We start from the raw sequence: 13,916 nt of genomic DNA, 5'->3' as shown, positions 1-13,916 counted from the left end.
CAACACCTACGCTTTGGTACTCCCTGCCCAATAACATTAGGCAGGCACCATCATTGTTCTCTGTTTGGCACCTGCTGAAACTGTTTCTTTAAACAAGCCTACCCAGGCATGTAGAAGCTATTATGCTTTTTATTTGTTTTTAATTCATTGTTGGTTTTATTATTTTGAATTTTTAAAAATACCTGACTTTAACTGTTTTTGCCAATAATTGTATTTTAATTCCTTCTGTAAACCTCTTTGATTTTTTTTTAATTAAGCAGTATATAAATGTTGTAAATAAAATACATAAATAAATTTTGGAGTCACTCTGGCCCTTGGGTCTCTTTCCACTTTTAGGAACAAAGGAATCTGTCTTTTACTGACTGAGGCCATTTGGTACCATCTAGCTCAGTACTGATGACATGGACTATCATTGGCTCTCCAGGATTCCAGACAATAGTCTTCTCCTGGAAATTGAATTTTGGACCTTTGTATGCAAAGCATATGCACTACCACTGAGCTACAGCCCTTCACCTAGTGGTAGAAAAGAAATGACAATGTCCCTCCAGCCCCCACATGAATGATGCTACATGAGATGTACTAAACGGATGGGAAACTTGTAGACCTCTGGGTGTTATTTTTATTTATTTGTTTACATATTGTTGAATTTATATCCCACCTTTCCTCCAAGGAGCTTAAGGTAGCATACATGGTTCTGTCCCTCTCCATTTTATTCTCACAACAACCCTGTGTGGTAAGTTAGGCTGAGCGGCAGTGTTTACTAGGCCACAACTCCCATCATTCCTGACCATTGGCCATGTTGGCTGGGTGGGATGGGAGCTGGAGTCCTACAACTTTCAGAGGGCCATGGTTCTCTATCACTGATAGAGTGTTGCTAGGATTATAGCTTCTAAAGATGAAATGGTGCCCTCCACAGTCACCATTTTCCATAGTAGTAGTAGTGGTAATAATAATAATTTAAAAATGGGAGCTTTAAACAAAAGGTAGCACAAGAAAAGCCCAGTTTATGGGTGAATCAGGCAGCCAACTGTCTCTCTTAAAAAAGAAACTGTTTCCCTCATTCGTTCTATCTTGCTCGCCAAGAAATCTCTTCCAGTTCCCCCCTTATGTTTTACATAGCAGCTGTCCTTCCTCAACATCTATTTTTAGCACCCTAGTTCACAGCTGCTGTGACATCAGCAAAAACAGTGGCTATCACCAGTCCTGCCTGAAAGAAGTCCAGTAAAAGACCATCAACAACCAAAAAGCAGAACAGGTATGCCAAGGCACTGCTAATTAGCAGCATATGTTTTAAGTTAACAATCTTAATTTGAAGCTTCCCCCACCAGACAGAAAAAGCTTGGGAGTTGGGTTAACCGGTGATTAGTGATTCTGCTAGTCTAGTAGTGCAGGATTGAATTCTGTTCGCTTGCCAATAAACTGTCAGGGCAGCTATTTCCTTGTATTTTTGACATTAACATGTGTGATGCCACTGTAGACACCTCATGTTCTTCCAATGCTGTCAATTAGAAGAAATCTGCTGAGGGTTGTAATTCAGGGACTTCTAACTGTTGCTTAGCTCGATATTCACAGCTCTGGCAGTTCCTGATCTCTCCCTCTCAATCAACATGTACATCAAAGCCGACAGTTTTGCACTCTCAGTGAATAAGGATCTTTAATGTATGCCTCTGATGAGGTCTTGTTACAGAATTAAGCACAAAACCAGGCAGGGTATGGAAGGTACAGGAGTGCTTGTCTAGCCCATTGCCTTGCAAAGGAATGAACTTGAAAACGGAAACACTTTCTAAGAAGTAGTAGTTGCTGTTGATTATGATTATTATGATTAGTAATAGTAGTTAATACAAACTATGGGGCTACATTATTTGTGCAGGCAAAGAAAAATGGATTGTCTTACGTCATTGCAATGTCAGGTGACTGACAACAGCATCACTGTCAGAGTTAGCCCACAGGAGGTGGGGCAGGTAAGGATCTGGCCCACCAGCCAAATCCAGTGCCCCACCATGATCTAACAGGTATGTGGCCAACAGAAATATAAAAACTGAAGCTTGCCTAATCACATCCACCTACCGCAAAAGAACTTCACTTTCTGCATGTCTGCTGTTTAAAAAAAAGAGAGAGAGAGGCACCGCCGGGGTGGGGTGGGGAATTGGCAACGAATTAAAACATCATGCATCTGTGCCTTCACAGCAGCAGGTGATTATACCTGTCCCTATGCTGTGACAAGCTTAATTTCTGCAGATGAAGTGACTGTTGAAAGCACAGAAGTAGGCCAGCAGGGCTGGTTCTAAAGGGCGGCCAGGTTGGGCACTGGCCCAACAGCCCCTGGACCTACAGGGAGCCCCTCAGCTGCCCTCCATTCCCCTTCTGTGATCCACGCCCCCCACACCCCCATCTACCCCACCTACCTTTCTGCTGTCTTTTACCATTGCCCTTAACGAAGATGGCAGCCACGGTTTCCCTAAGGCACTGAAGCTCCTGCCGCCATCTTAGTTGATGGCAGAGATGCACGTGCGTAGCACACATGCGTGCCATCAAAAAAGATGGCGGCGGAGGCATCATCCCATTAGGGAAACCGCAGCTGCCATCTTCGTTAAGGGCAATGGTAAAAGACAGCAGAAAGGTAGGTGGGGGCATGGGGGTGCATGCGTGCATGCGCGATGTGTGCACATGTGCACACACATGCCGGGGGCCAGGATACGCTGATGCCCAAGGGCCCCGGGATTCTTGAAGCCGGCCCTGTAAGCCAGCCATTTATTTAGGCAGTTGGCAATCCTATTTCTCTTGGTTACAACCTAACAGCACAACTCATAGCTGAATGGCTGATCTGACTCCATGGGGGACAATGGGGAGGATGATGGCACATGGTATTTGAGATGATATACAAAGTTCTATCCCTGGGGTTTCAACATCAGTGGCTTATTCATACATGCAGATCATCATTGGATTCTGTTGTCATCAAGTGAGAAGCATGGATGAGTAAACCAGTCCCTCTAGGACTCTTCTGCAGATTACAGCATAATAAGCTAACAATTCTGTGTTCCAGAAATAACATGCATTTTTTTATTTTTGAACCCGAGCAAACAATCACCTTTGGAATTAATTAGATATGAGATGTCTCTTCTCTAACAAAAACAGTCCAGGAATACCATTAATATTAAGTACTGGTGACATGACAGTGTCATGCAAAGCTACCCCTATTGACTAGGGTTGCCAGGTCCATGGCCTGAGACTGATCCTGTATCTTTAGGAAAAGAGAAGGTCAGCCAAGTGCAGGTGTTCTTGCAACTCTGTAACTCCGGGCCTGGCATCCAAGAGGTCTTCTGTATCTTTAAAAGTTTTGCAGAGGGAAGGGAGAATTCCACCTTGTGATTTTTCCCATTACAGAGTTACAAGAACACCTGCACTTGGCTGACCTTCTCTTCTCCTAAAAATACAGGATCAGTCTCAGGCCAAGAACCTGGCAACCCTGCTATTGACTATCAAAAAAACCTTTAGTGACTAACTGACATCAAAGGAGGTCTAGGAAGAATAGTTAGTGGTCGATATTTGGGGAAAGTGGAGCTATAGGACATTGTAGTAAGTCAGGTGTGATTCCCATAGTTTTCTTCTTGGACTTATTTCTAACCAAGATGACAGTTCATTTTTAACCTGGTTTCAACCAGTATGTGATTACTGGTCATGTGAGTCATTATCATTGTTTTATTTCATATTTATCTGCACTATCATCCAACTACAGTGTGTTTGATATGGAGACATGTTCTTGGCCTGCCCCTGGGGAGCTTACAGTCAAAATTTCCATGGCCCTATCTTCACTATACTGTTGTGCACCTCTCCCAATCTCCGAGCGGTGAGATTTTGGGGGTCCCTGCGCTCATCCAGGGTTTGGTTTCCTTTGGGGAAGAAGGTCAGCGGAGACTGCGGTGTCTTTATGAAATATGGTTTGTTTATTTACACACATTCCAACCTGAGCTCAAGGATGGAGGGGGTTGAAGGCATCAGCAGTCTAATATCCAGCTTTTCCATCTGGGTCGCAGGAGGCACCCCAAAGGCCATGGTCCAGAGAGGCAGTCTCTCTGCCTGCCTTCCAGTTCCCAGCAATTTTCTCGACACACCAAAACTGCAAACCTCTGCTGGGCTTCAGTAGGGGGGGATGCTGTCCTGAAGAGTTTCAATGACAAAAGAGTCCCCCTGGCCCATTCACCATTGCTGGGCAACTGATCAGCCCATTATCTTACCTGGCCAATCTATTTGGTTAACAAAGGACTCATTTGAGCAGCAGAGAGTTCCTCATTCCAAGGCACAGGATTCCAAATCAGAGGTTGGAAAGGGGACCCACAGGGATTATCCATTCCAACCCCCATACTCATATCAATACATTTATAATAGCTCTTTAAACAGTCACGGCTTAAAGGATCCTGGGAACTGTAGTTTGTGAAGGGTGCTGAGAGTTGTTAGGATACCCCTATTTCCCACACATAGCTACAGTTGCCAGAATTCCCTGTGAAGAGGAATTGACTGTTAAACCCCACCGAGAATTGTAGCTCTGTAGGGGAATAGGGGTCATTAAGGTGCTGGACTATGACCTGGGAGACCAGGGTTTGAATCCCCACACAGCCACAAAGCTCACTAGGTGACTTTGGGCCAGTCACTGCCTCTCAGCCTCAGAGGAAGGCAATGGTAAAAACCCCTCTGAATACTGTTTACCATGAAAACCCTATTCATAGGGTCACCATAAGTTGGAATCGACTTGAAGGCAGTCCATTTCCATTTTTCAACCATTCTAACTATCCTTAACAAATTACAGTTCTCATGATTCTCTGGGGGAAGCCATGGCTGTAAAAGTAGTCTAATATTGCTTTAAATGTAAGATACAGATGGAGCCAAAGGGTGAGAAAGACTCCCTATACCTCCTCTTTGCCTGAAGGAGCAGACTGCTGGTGCGCCAAGCGTTTTACAAACAGGTGAGTTTTATAGTTTGCACCAAGCACTACTCTTAACACTCTGTGTGTATGTGTGTGTAATATAGTCACACAACAAAGAACACAACATATTGTGGGGAAGGGAAAAACAACTTGTTAAAGATTCCCGTTACACTATATTATAATTCACTAAACACCAATGCACATGCAGAGAAGAGTGATGGTGGAGCTGAAGTCAGCAGAAAGCCTTGGGGGTCATGCAGCATGAGAGGCTGAGTGTGCCTATCACCTCTCTCTGATGGCTCCCAGGTAGCTCACTAAGGGTGAAGAACAGCACCAATGCATTTGCTTGTCTTGAATCAAAGGGCAGCTTCCTATGATTCTAATGACTGCATCCATCCTTCTGAAATGTTGCAGGTAACTTAGAATCAAAGTTTGGAAGGGTCCTATAAGGCCATCAAGTCCAACCCCTGCTTAATGCAGGTATCCAACTTAAAACATACCCGACAAGTGGCCATCCAGCTGCCTCTTGAATGCCTCCAGTGTTGGAGAGCCCACCACCGCCCTACATAATTGGTTCTGCTGTTATACTGCTCCAACAGTTAACAAGTTTTTCCTGATCTTTAGCTGAAATCTGTCTTCCTGTAACTTGAGCCCATTGTTCCGTATCCTGCACCCTGGGATGATCGAGAAGAGACCTTGGCCTTCCTCTGTGTGACAACCTTTCAAGTACTTGAAGAGTGCTATTATATTATGAGGGGAGCCTCAGTCTTCTCAAGGCTACACATGCCCAGTCTCTCCCCATAGGGCTTTATTTCCTGTCCCCTGATCATCCATGTTGCCCTCCATGTTGTTCCTCTAAACACTTTGTCTACATCCTTCTTAAAGTGTGGTGTGTCCAGAACTGGACACAGTATGCAAGATGTGACCTAACTAGTGCCAAGCAGAGGTAGAACTAGTACTTCACATTATTTGGAAATTATACTTCTGTTAATGCAGCCTAAAATAGCATTTGCCTTTTTTGCAGCCACATTGCACTACTGGCTCATATTCAGCTTTTGGTCAACAACAATCCCAAGATCCTTCTCACATGTAGTATTGCTGAGCCAAGTATCTCCCATCTTATAACTGTGCACTTACCTAGGAGCATTTCTATGTTGTATGTCATGTTCAAATAAATTCACCACAACAAATCTTTTTTTAAAAAAACCTGCAGAACTTTAAAGATTTCCCATGCATAATGCAAATTTCACTGAATTATGCCAAAATTTTTTTTAAAAGTTTTAGGTGTCACCTTTTTCATTAAAAAAAATAAAGAAAATCTCTCACACTTTAAAAACTCATTGCACAAAACCCACTTCACTTACCTGTCTTAAATTTGGCAAGAATCTTCCCACAGAAGGGGCTATTATGCCTACAAAGTGCAATTTTGGCAAAACATCAGACATTATAGCCATTTGTTGACTTCTCCCTTACAGACAAAGGGGAGATATCCAGAGCTTCGGGTTTTCAGAATCTGAGATGGAGTGGATGTTGTCTAAATCAGTTGAAAATGAATCAGCCTCCTGCCCATAACATTACAGTGGCATCTGAAGCTATCTCTTCCCCCCTGCCCCATGCAAACCCCTGTTAGCAGTTCTGCCTTGTGTTTTGCGTTTTTTTGGTTACATCAGTGTGTGACACAACCTATATAATCACGAATCTCTACTTCAGGAACCTCCCTGAAATTTCATGAGTTGCATGGCTGATGTGGCTGATACTTGTTTACACAGGCTGACTTGCAGCAATGGATTTCTTTTGCTAGAGGGGAGGACAGGCAAGAAGCAGCAAAACATACACATTTATGTATTTCCTCCCTTTCATTTCCATTTTTAAGTAAACATTCCCCACCATCACTGAAGAGATGAATTGCCTGTTATGTGATAGCTTTAAAATATATTAAACACAATAAATCTTTGCCTGCAAGGATAGTATTCAGCAGACACTGGGTTTGAAAAAGGGGATGGCGGTGATTTTTTTTTTTAATGTGAAGAAATTTAGTCCAGTCATGATTTAAACAAACCAACACACTTGTTATAAGCATCACACAGATACAACATTTTAGCTGGGGCAAAAGTAAAAATACTGCTCACTGGTCTAATTTACAGCTAAGATATAGCGAAAGGGAAGGGACAGCAAGAGTTTAAGAAAAATATATCAAAAGCATACGTTAAGTATAATTAACAGCTGAAAACAGAAACTGAGAGAAGAATCTTTTAACCCCCCAATAGTATATTGAAAAAACACACATTAATACTTTATTGTATTATTATTATATTATGCATAATATAATATAATATTATTATATTATTTATAATATATTATTATATTATTAAATATAACAAATATTATTCAAGCTGAGTGTGGGATTCTGTGTGTCTCAGCTGGCCATTCCGCAGGACTTTCAGTGTAAGTGTTATTCTAGAAGTGTCTATTGACCATTGGCTCTCCAGACATTGCTGAACAACAAATCCCATCATGCCTTGCCATTGGCTATGCTCGCTGGGGCTGATGGAAGGCCAAAGGTTCCCCCACACCAGTGATGACTACTCACATGAAGACTGATGCCTTGTTCAGGTAAGACAGAGAAAGTGTAGGAGAAAAACATGGGGTGGAGGAATCAAACCATGAGAAAAACTTGGTCAGGAAGGAGCCGTGAATGAGGAAATTGCTGCTGCAGACTCGGATACATTGGCTTACTACACTGATGGCACTGCAGGCATGAATATAGTCAAACTTGGCTTCCAGCCAGCATGTCCATTGCTGGAAGTGAGGCTACATCATACATTTAAAACACATAACTTAGTTCAACAAATTTTAGGACCTGTAGTTTGTGAAGGGTGGTGGGAATGGTAGCACAGTGACAGATAAACTAAAGTTCCCAAGATGCTTTGGGGGAAGGCATGTGCTGTAAATTTATGATGTGTACACAGCCTGAGATAGCCCCATATACTATGAAGCAGTATAAAAGGAGGCATGGTGTTTACAAAGATGTCTGAAATGATTCATGTGGCATTCAGCGCTTTACAGGGGAAGCCTTGCATTAAAAGGGTGGTGGTAAGTGTGATAGAAATACATAAATGTGTATCACATAGGAATTCACTCAGGAGCACCATTAGGGTGCAGTTAAAACTGCCCCATGCCTCTAATGATCCCAGTTATTAAGAATCAAGCCGAATCCTCTCTGCATTGGCCTATCCTGGGCATGGTAGGATTTGAGGAAACACTGAAACAGTGGACAAAATTCTAGGAATTGGATTTGAGATACTACATAGACCGACAAATAACCAACGTTAGAGCCTGGTCCATTAGAGTGAATGGGCACTGCCCAATCAACATGAACCTGCCCCCCTTTCCCTACATTCATACCTATAGCAAATCAGGGGATGGCTTTTTCTGTCATTGGCTCTGGCTTCACCTACTGTTGGTCTCCCTGCCTATCACCCTGCCAGTCCCAGTGGGCATGAGCCACCACTGATAACCATGTTGAAAGCAAATAGTTAACCCACTTCTCTCTATGTGTGTGCTCCTCTACCATCCTATTTATTTACTCTCATGTAAACACAGGGTTGCACTGAGATGCATAGTCAGTGGCACACATATTCATCTCAACTGCCCTGTCACTTTGTGCCTAGAATGTGCAGGGTGGCTTTCCTGCCAGACTGTGTAGCGTCAACCATGTAGCTATTTGAGATTACCTAAATAATCCAATTTGTGGGAAAGCAGCTAAGGGGGAACAGTACAAATCCTGTATTCATCTCAAGAATAGAGTGTCAGTAGAAAAATCTATTAATTTCCCTGCAAAGGTGGAACAGCACAGATAAGAAAGACTAGGGACACAAAAGCTGCCGTTCTGGACTACAGCTATGTACAACTCATTGCCTTAGGCTAGTCCATATCTGAGCAAACATGTCCTGAAGTAACAATGTGTCTCCTCAAAGGACATGTTTTTGTCAAGCTTCTGGCTACTTGTCCTTTTTATTTTCCCCTCTCCCTCTGATGAATTTGTGTTTGTACATGGCCAAATGGTAATTTGAGTTTGCATTATCTCTACCTAGAAGCTAAGATTTTGCTGGGGAATGTCTTCTGTTTTCCTGACAAGCTCTTTGCAGACTCCAGAAGTGTCAACCCATCTCAAGCTGCCAAGTGCCAGCCCTTAAGGCAATATTGACACCAAAAGGGAATTGCAGAGAGTTGTGATTTGTTTTCCCATGACATGCCACTGAAGAACAAGGATCACTTTCAAATACATATATATATATCTGCCCCTGAAAAATACAGTCAGATGAATTTCAGCAAATATATTGGAGCAACTGAAAATGACTACTATCTGTACCAGTAGGTTGGTGGCATTTAATTAAATAATGCTTTCCAGCAGCATGCCTGGACATCCCCCTGTGACAGAGCCTTGGCCAAGAACTGTACTTGTTAAGAATCCTATTTCACAACATGCTGCAAATGTGGTTTGAACATCTCCCCACATTCTACTCATTCATCAATTGGGCCACAGGGGTAAGACTAGAGGGGAGTTCCCCAAAGAAGTTTATTTCAAAAAGAAATAACACACACACATACTTTGGGATACAGAGCGGGATGAATAGTGGATGACTTAATGTAACACAGACTCTAATACATTTTGAACCTACTGGCACAATTAGTAAGTTTATGCACATGCAATATGAACTGCTATAGAAGAACATTCTGATAGTACAGGCTGCAGCCCATTCTGTGGGAGGGGAGCCAACCAACTAACCCAGTGGCTTCCAAACGTTTCCCCCCCCCCCCGATTACTTCAGAACTGCTGAAGGTCTTGATTTTTCTGCCTGCTCTAGGAATTGTAATGTGCTGTGCTAGCTATCATATGGTTTTAAATTGTATTTTTACAGCTTCTTTTATTATTCTGTGTTTTCTTGAATTACAATTTGAATTCGATATAATTCAAATTGTAAGTGTTCTTCACAGACATGCTGCAGATCAACTGAATGAAGCTGATGGGCCACAGGTGGTCCGTGGACCACTCTTGGGAGCCCCTGAGCTAACCCACTCCCTCCTCTGGTCCGCACTGCTGACACCAAGCGGTTTTATTTTTTTTCTGCTCTTCATTAAACAATCCTTTAATTTGCAAAATTTAGCCCTCTCACTGTACTAAGGCAATTAGGCATGCGGTGAAACACAAAGATTAGATCAAAGTTAACCCAAAACAAATATAGCTTTTACTACAGGCAGAAATTCAAACAATTTTTTTTCCAGAGGGACAGGGCAGATATCAAAATAGTTTTAACAGTTAACCATAAGAGTGATAAGGACATAAAAAATGGGGGAAACACATTGTTATTAACCCAGTCTAGACTATCTCCCTGCTTATGTCAATAAAGCAAATCAGTTTCAGCTCATCCTAATCCATTGTCCAGCTGAGCTTCTTTTGCCTCTGGAGACTAGATCCTCTGCAACTCTCTCTATACCGATTTCTTTCTTCGAATGTCAGCTCTTTCTTCTTCCTCTGTGACTATTCCAATTCTTCTCCCATTCACTACTTAGATTTATTTATACACATTATTTCAACACCCCCTCCCAATCTCTTGGCTAATCAGAAGGGAAGTAATGTTTAAGTTTTTTCCCCCATGATATTTTAAGGTTTCATTTCCTTCTTTATATTTTTCAGTTTCTTTTTGATCTAAACTAAGTGCCAGTTTTCTAGGGTGAACTTATAAACTTCATGTGACATTTTGAACCTACTGGTCAGAACAGCCTTAAAAGAGAAAGCAATTGTATCCTCTATTGCTAAATAAATACTGATTTATTTTCTACTTTTTGACAAGAGTCCTCAACAAAGCTTACAACACTATTAACACACAAGAGTTCCAAAAACAAAACATTACTAATTCAACATTGAAATGAATAAAACTATCCCCAAAGAAGAAATTGCTCCAAAGCCTGCCAAAATAAAAACATTCTGAAGGCTAGTGGGAACTAATGGTTAGAGGGTTGGATTAAGACCTGGAAAACACTTCTCTGCCTACACTGCATCTTCAAGTAGCTGTCCGGTGGAGCTTTTCCGTATTGTCAGGGGTCTGTTGACATCAACTCCAGGAAATGGAGTCTTAGACCCTTTGGAGGCCCACTGTGAATTGTTTGCAAGGCATTTTGAGGGTAAAGTTGCTTGCCTCCATAGCAGTCTTGATGCCCCATCCCCATCTACTGTAGTCCCCAATGAGGTGCCCAGTGCAATGTCTGCTGCAACTTCTTGGGAACAGTTTCAGTTGATGCGGCCTGATGATGTGGACAAGGTGCTTGTGATGATGCAGCCAGCAACGTGTCCTCTCGACCCTTGCCCTTCTTGGCTTATTAAAGCTTGCCGAGGGGGTCTGACCAAGTGGATCCAGAATGTAATTTTTGAAAAGCAAATTGCCAATGTTTCAAGGAGGCATGATGTAGTAGTAATGTTGGATTTCAATTATCCTGATATCTGTTGGGAGACAAATTCTGCCAAACACGGCCCCTCCAAGAAATTTCTGACTTGTGTTGCAGATAACTTCCTCCTACAGAAAGTGGAGGAAGCAACCAGAGCAGCCTTTCCCAACCAGTGTGCCTCCAGATGTTGTTGGACCACAACTCCCATCAGCCTCAGCCAGCAGTGACAATGGTCAGGAAAGATGGGAATTGTGGTCCAACAACATCTGGAGGCACACTGGTTGGGAAAGGCTGAACCAGAGGATCAGCTATCCTGGACTTGATTCTAACCAATAGAGATGATTTGGTGGATGAAGTGGCAGTTACGGGAACTCTGGGGGAAAGTGTCCACACCATACTTGAATTCTTGATTTTAACAGAAGCAAAAGCTGAGAGTAGCCATACATGCACCCTGGACTTCAGGATTTGGATTCCTGCATTGAGCAGGGGGTTGGACTCGATGGCCTTGTAGGCCCCTTCCAACTCTACTATTCTATGATTCTATGATAAACAAATATGGAATAGAAACCAGCTGACAGTTTTGATGGAACACAGTAAGAATGAAAACATCAGTGGATCCGAACCCTAACCCCAGTTAGAACTTCCACAGAGCTACATCCATGAGGCTGTATTGCAGGGGCAAATTCCAAATATCTGAGGTGATTCAGTGTCCTCCCATAAGTAAATCATTCTCAGTAGCTCTTGCTGAAATATTGGGAAAGATGGGAGGGAATTCAGAGGATGGTTACTTATTTTTCCAAGCAGCCCAAATTCTTTCTGCAAGTGAGTTCTTCTAATAATAGGTTTTTTGGGGGGGGGGGTTGAGGTGGAGGAGGTAGAAATTTCTCAAGTATTTTTCTATTAAAATATGGTTCCAGAACATTCCCACAGGAAACAAACTCCATTCATCTGAGTGCTCCTCTGCAATCTGCCCTTTAAGAAGAAGCACTCTTCCAAACTCTAGTTTGACTGGATGTTTAACAAGTCAAAGCTAAATGGAAGTTTTCACCTGAGCAAATCTCTCCAAAGACAACAGGGAATTAAGGTAGCTAATGAAGCTTTTGAGTAATAATTGGAAAACATTTGATTTGAATTAGACATCCCTCTTGGTGTAAAAAGTGCCAAATCATTACCATCAACTATGAAATGAAAGCTGAATTTTATTAACTCCTGAGGAAGAGTGACTTCTAACATTTGGTTATGGGATGTGATTCTTCTCTTCTGAAAAGCTGCTTTAAAAAACTCTTCCCCCCCCCCCGGACCACTTGAAAATTGCTGAGGGTCTTGGCAGACCGCTTAGTCATTTTCCCACCTGTTGTAGCAATTGTAATGTGGTGTGCTGGATGCTGTGTGACTTGTAATTGTATTAACAATCTTCTATTTCTGATATTGTGTTCCATAGAATTCAGACTGTAATATAATAAAATGTGATATAAGAAATAAAAGAAACAATAAAATACAATTAAAAATCAATATGAATATTCAATGTGGACATGCCACAGAACCCCTGATTGAAGCTCATGGACCGCAGTTTGGAACCTCTGGCTTAAACAGTTTAATGCAATTAATTTAATTAATTTAATGCAGTTGATCTACCTATCAGCTGTGGATGCTGATCTTTATTTTTTTATTTTTTATTTTTTAAATGCACTTAGGTTGATCCGTCTATGGTTTTAGAGTAAAAAAGGGCAGAGTTTGACTAGCGTTGTGTGCTCCTGTTTTCAGAAAAGAGAGGTGGAGATGCACAACAGTAAGTGTGTCTCTGCCCTTGATGCCCATTAACTTTCCTTTTCCAAAGGTTTCCTACAGCTTCCATGCCATTGCTTCTGCTTCCTGAACTGCTTATATTGTCAGAACTGCTGTATGCACTTTTATGAGGAGCTAAATGAACATGAATGTGTGCGTATGGAGGGGAAACAGTATCACAACATCATGCTCCTCCCCTGACCCTAGTACATTTATTAAAATATACAGGAAAATCCGTTATGTAAAACTCTGTGCATGGAATTCTGCATGTACATTCTAAGGAATGAGAGTAAGTTGGTTACAGCCTGTTACCACAATGGTACTCTCCCTCTCCTAACCCCATTGCATGGCCAAATAACCCCCATAACATCTGAAAAGAGCTACTGTACATTACAGCACTACATCCCAGGATGCATTTACGATACCACCTGTGCCCTTGTTTATTGTTGGTGAAGTCTTGGAAAAACTTTGTCTTAATGCAACATAAAACCTAAATTAACCCACACACCCCAGTACTCTCACCTGGAATTTCAGCACAAATGTATGCTGTATTCCCAATAATTCTTCCAATTTAATAGCCCCCCGACTTAATATAATTTCTTATTTCTTGTGTGTCTGCAGAAGGCACAGCTCTGACTGGACTTGACTTAGTCAAAGTACAGGAAAATCTTCTTTGTGGTCTTTTAAATATAGTCATATGGTGAGGAAAAGGTCATTTAGAAATGCTTTCATTTTTTAAAAGTAGGTATTTTCTGCCTTGAT

General features: G+C 42.0%; 1 long non-coding RNA gene across 1 annotated transcript; it reads left to right on the top strand.

Moving 5' to 3' along the window:
* The first annotated feature begins 1,176 nt into the window (after nt 1–1,176).
* On the top strand, nt 1,177–9,803 carry LOC133363770 (uncharacterized). Its single transcript, XR_009757763.1, has 3 exons — nt 1,177–1,255; nt 4,869–4,961; nt 5,547–9,803. It is a non-coding gene; the product is annotated as an uncharacterized LOC133363770 (long non-coding RNA).
* Nucleotides 9,804–13,916: the final 4,113 nt, after the last annotated feature.

Source organism: Rhineura floridana, chromosome 1, assembly GCF_030035675.1.
Source record: "Rhineura floridana isolate rRhiFlo1 chromosome 1, rRhiFlo1.hap2, whole genome shotgun sequence".
In the NCBI taxonomy this organism is placed as follows: domain Eukaryota; kingdom Metazoa; phylum Chordata; class Lepidosauria; order Squamata; family Rhineuridae; genus Rhineura; species Rhineura floridana.
The sequence above is the reverse complement of the archived record's forward strand: the minus strand, read 5'-3'. Positions and strand labels throughout refer to the sequence as shown.